The sequence below is a fragment of the Meriones unguiculatus genome, chromosome X (assembly GCF_030254825.1).
Source record: "Meriones unguiculatus strain TT.TT164.6M chromosome X, Bangor_MerUng_6.1, whole genome shotgun sequence".
Lineage (NCBI taxonomy): Eukaryota > Metazoa > Chordata > Mammalia > Rodentia > Muridae > Meriones > Meriones unguiculatus.
In genome coordinates this window covers 118,952,844-118,958,566 of record NC_083369.1, presented here as the reverse complement: position 1 = coordinate 118,958,566, position 5,723 = coordinate 118,952,844, and positions in this window count along the sequence as shown.

Here is a 5,723-nt window from a genome sequence, read left to right as displayed (position 1 = left end):
GCCATCTTACCAAAAGCAATCTACAGATTCAATGCAATTCCCATCAAATTACCAACACAATTCTTTACAGAATGTGAAAGAAAAATTCTCACCTTCATATGGAACAACAAGAAACCCAGAATTGCTAAAACAATTTTCTACAGTAAAAGACCTCCAGGAGGTATCTCCATCCCTGATCTCAAGCTGTACTATACAGCAACAATACTAAAAACTGCATGGTACTGGCATAGAAAAAGACTGGTGGATCAATGGAATCAAATAGAAGACCTGAAATAAATTCACACACTTATGGACAACCTGATTTTTTACAAAGATGCCAAAACTATTCAATGGAAAAGAGACAGCATTTTCAACAAATGGTGCTGGTCTAACTGGATGTCTACATGTAGAAAAATGCAAATAGATCCATACTTATCACCCTGCACAAAACTAAAGTCCAAGTGGAACGAAGACCTCAATATAAAACCAAAGACACTAAACTGCTTAAAAGAAAAAGTGGGGAAGAGCCTTGAAGTCATTGGGACAATAGACAACTTCCTGAACAGAACACCAACAGTACAGGCTCTAAGATCAACAATCAATAAATGGGAACTCATGAAATTTAAAAGCTTTTGTAAAACAAAGGACACTGTTGTCAGAACAAAATGACAGCCTACAGATTGGGAAAGGATCTTCACCAAACCTATATCTGACAGAGGATTAATATCTAGTATATAGAAAGAACTAAAGAAGTTAAACAGCAACAATTAAAGTAATACAATTAAAAAATGGAGTACAGAACTAAACAGAGAATTCTCAATAGAGGAATATTGAATGGCAGAGAAACACTTAAAGAAATGTTCAACTTCCTTAAAAATAAGGGAAATGTAAATCAAAATGACCCTGAGATTTCACCTTACACCCATCAGAATGACCCTGATGACTAAGATCAAAATTTCAAGTGACAAACACAACTGGAGAGGTTGTGGAGAAAGGGATACCCTCCTCCCCTGCTGGTGGGAATGTATGCTTATACAACCACTCTGGAAATCAATTTGTTGCTTCCTCAGACAAATAGGAATAGTGCTCCCTCAGAATCCAGCTATACCATTCCTAGGCATATACCCAAAAGAGGCTCAAGTACACAATAAGGATATTTGCTCAACAATGTTTGTAACAGCTTTGTTTGCAATAGCCAGAAGCTGGAAACAGCCCAGATGCCCCGCAGTGGAGGAATGGATACAGAAATTGTGGTATGCACAATGGAATATTACTCAGCAATAAAAAATAAGGAAATCACAAAATTTTCAGGTAAATGGTGGGATATGGAAAAGATCATCCTGAGTGAGGTATCCCAGAAGAAGAAAGACACACACGGTATATACTCACTCATATAGACATATAATAAAGGATAAACCTACTAAAATCTGTACACCTAAAGAAACTAATCAAGAGGGAGGACTCTTGCTAAAATGCTCAATTCCTATCCAGAAAGGCAAAGAGGATGGACATCAGAAGAAGGAGAACAAGAATAGGCCACAGAATAAGACAATGCAGCCACTCTTGATGAGACCTAATTGACTAGGATCAGAAGAAAGGAAAAGAAGACTTCCCCTATCAGTCAACTTGGGGAGGGACATGAGTGCAGGGGGGGAAGAAGGGAGGGATTGGGAAGGGAGGAAGGGACCACAGTGGGGATACAAAATGAATAAAATGTAATTAATAAAGAAATTGAAAAAAATATCCATCATGATAAGAAGAAGCAAAACAACTATTTTAAGACCTGTGAGAGCCAAATGGAATTTTAGAAGAAAAAAATAACAGATGGAAAAAGTTTTCCAATTCTTTCTATTCAAAAACTAAGTGATAGTGCACACAAGTGTTTCTGTGCATCAGCTTTTCATTCTCAAAAGCTATCTCTTAAGGACTCTTTTTCTGCAGAGGAGAGCATATGAAAGCTGTATGTTCCTTTCAATCATGTGTGTCTGTGGGTGTGGAGTGGTGTGTATGTGTACACTAAAACTAAATTGTGATAGGAAAACACCTGTAGTTTAAATGTTGTGTTTAATAGTTGTATGAACTCTTTATATAGTCTCTTTTGTTGATTTCTTTGTTTATTTCATGTATTGCTTCCTTGTTTTTGAGACAAGATCTTACAGTGCAGCTCTATCTGACATATAACTTGGTATGAAATCTAGTTCAGGCTTAATCTGTAGATCATTTGTCTTACCTTCCTTCCTGCTAGAATTACAAACATGAGCCACCCACACCCAGTTTGGGAAACAGTGTTCTTTTTAAAATGCTTAATAATAATTGGTTCGTTACAGGACTTCTTGATGTCATGAAGTTTTCCCAGAGAAATTTTTCTCTATTTCGTTGTGACAAAGAATTTGCTTTCTAATCTGTTCATTATTTATGCTTAATTGATACTGGAAGTATAACTAGCACAGATTCATTCTAGATACTGAAAGGTTTCTATTTATGGTAAAAAAAAAAAAGTTTACCAAACATGATTTGAAGTACTGAATTTTTATGCACTGCTATACTTAGTACTAAAAATCCCCTATAAAAAGCGTCATGACAGGAGTAACATAGTAAATATGGCCATCTTAACAAAAGCAATCTACAGATTCAAGCAATTCCCTTCAAAAAAAATGGTGCCAGTCTAACTGGATGTCTACATGTAGAAAAAATATAAATAGATCCCTACTTATCACCCTGCACAAAACTAAATTCCAAGTGGATCAAAGACCTCAAAATAAAACCAGACACATTAAATTGGTTAGAAGAAAAAGTGGGGAAGAGCATTGAACTCATTGCACAGGAGACAACTCAATTATGTTTGTGGCAGCTTTATTTGTAATAGCACAGGTGCCCCTCAACTGAGGAATGGATACAGAAATTGTGGTACATCTACAAAATGGAATATTACTCAGCAGTAAAAATCAAGGAAGCCATAAAATTTTCAGGTAAATGGTGGGATCTGGAAAAGATCATCCTGAGTGAGCTATCGAGAAGCAGAAAAACACATACAGTATATACTCACTTATATAGACATATAATATAGGATAGTCCTACTAAAATCTGTACACCTAAAGAAACTAATCAAGAGGGAAGACTCTAGCTAAAATGCTCAATCCCCATCCAGAAAGGGAAAGAGAATGGACACCAGAAGAAGGAGAAAATAGGGAACAGGTCAGGAGCCTGCCAGAGAGGGCTTCTGAAAGCCTCTGCCCTGCATACTATCAATGCAGATGTTGATTGAGACTTATGGCCAACATTTGGGCAGAGTGCAGGGAATCTTTTAAAAGAAGTGGGAAATAGTAATATCTGGAGAGGACAGGAATTCCACAAGGAGAGCAACAGAACCAAAAAATCTGAGCACAAGGGTCTTTCCTGAGACTGATACTCCAACCAAGGATCATGCATGGAGATAAACCAAGACCCCTGCACAGATGTAGGCCATGGCAGTTCAGTGTCCACATGGGTTCCATAGTAATGGGAACAGGGACTATCTCTGACATGAACTGATTGGCCTGCTCTTGGATCACCTTTCCTTAAGGGGGCAGCAGCCTTACCAGGCCACAGAGGAAGACAATGCAGCCACTCCTGATGAGACCTAATTGACTAGGATCAGAAGGAAGGAAAAGAAGACCTCCCCTACCAGTGAACTTGGGGAGGGTCATGCATGGAGAAGGGGGAGAAAGGGAGGGATTGGGAGGGGAGGAGGGAGGGAGCTAGAGGGGGGATAAAAAGTGAATAAAGTATAATTAATAAAAAATTTAAAAATAAAAAGTGCTATGAAATTGTTTTAAATTATTTCTAAGTTATCTCCATATTTACATGAGTCATTTTTTTATTTGTATGTGCATTATTCAGTTTTGCACCTGTTTGAAGAAGTGTGTGGGTACATATGACAGACACAGGTTAAAACTGGAATACCTTCCTCAAACATCGTATGTCTGTATGCATATCTGTGTGTGCATTTGTGTGTGTGTGTGGGGGGGGTATTTTGCCTGTATGAATGCACATATGCACCACAAGCTTTCTTTGTGTCCTTGAAAGGCTGAAGAGGTTATTGGATCCTTTGGGAATGGAGGTATAGATGCTTGTGAGGCACCATGTGGGTGCTGGGAATTGAACCAGATCCTCTGGAAGAGACACCAATGTTCTTAATCACTGAGAAATCCCTCCAGCCCCAGCAATTTATTTATTTATTCTTTTTGAAACAGGAACTCTCTGAATATGTTACTCATCTTTTCAGGGAGACTAAACAGCCAAGGAACCCTAGGGATCTGCCTATCTCTACCCCTATGTGCTGTGGTTAAAGACACACATCACACTTGGCTTTTATGTGAGTGGGAATTCAAACTCTGGACCTCAGCTGGGCATGGTGACACATGTCTGTAATCCTAGCACTATAGAAAGCAGAGGCAGGCGTGTCTCTGTGAATTCAAGTCCAGGATGGTCTACAAAGTAAGTCCATGACAGCAGAGGGTACACAGAAAAACCCTGTCTTGAAATAACTAAAACAAAGTCAAAACAAACAAACAAACTCATGCCCCAATGCCTAGAACAACAGGCATTTTGACCACCAAGCCATCTCACCAGACCAAAGCTAGTTTTTCATCTTTGGTCTTTTGCTTTTGTTTATTAAAAATGTATTTAAAATTATTATTGACCCTCTTTTACATATATTTGATATAAAAATGCTTGGATTTTTTTTTTTAGCAAAGGTTTCTCTGTGTGCAACCCTGGCTCTCCTGGACTCCCACTGTAGACCAGTTGGGCCTTAAACTCAGAGATTCACCTGCATTTGCCTCTCAAATGCTGGAATTAAAGGCATGTACCAACACTGCCTGGCTATTGGACTATAATTTTAAAGAGTATTTTTGTTATTTTAAAGCTTGAGTTCTAAGATTGTATGAGTTCTAAAATTGTACTTCTAGGATCATTTCTCTGGTTAAAGTTTGACTTCTAACCACAGTCAGTAAGTTCACTGTATCATTTCAGTTGGACAATATTTTTTTTATTTTTATATATTTATTTATTTATTACAATGTATTCACTTCATATCCTCTATGCAGCCCCTTCTTTAGTCTCCTCCCAGTCTCACCCACCCTCCTTCTTCTCTCCCTATGCCTTTTCCTAGTCCCCTGATAGGGGAGGTCCTCCTCTCCTTCTATGTGACCCCAGCCTATCAGGTCTGATCAAGGCTGGGTGCATCATCTTCTTGAAATATTTCTCTTTTAGCCAAGCTTTTGTTTGTGAAGCACTTATAGTTTATACTTGACTTTGTTTTTCTCCTGTGTTCTTTATTATCATGTCTCAATTTTAAAGTTATCCTCAATTAGGAAAATAAGTACTGAGGTAAGGTTGGAAATTTCTCATCCAAAATGTATAGGTCCAATAATTATTTCAGATATCAGAGTTTTGTCTGTTTTATTTTATTTGATTTTACTTCACTGGTTATACAGCCCTATTATGAAATTGCAAAATTCAAAGTACTGTAAAATATGAAACTTTAGTATATTGTTTTGTTTGGTGTGGTGTGGTTTGGTTTTTCAAGACCAGGTTTCTCTGTGTAGCCCTGGTTGCAGTTTAGTTGCAGTTTGTGTATTGCATGGATGCATATACTGTCAATTAAAAAACCAGTGTCCAATAAGATAGTTAAAATAGAAGGTGAGACATATGGCAGGCAGAAAGGATTCTGGGATAGAGCCAAGTGCAGGATATTTGTCCAG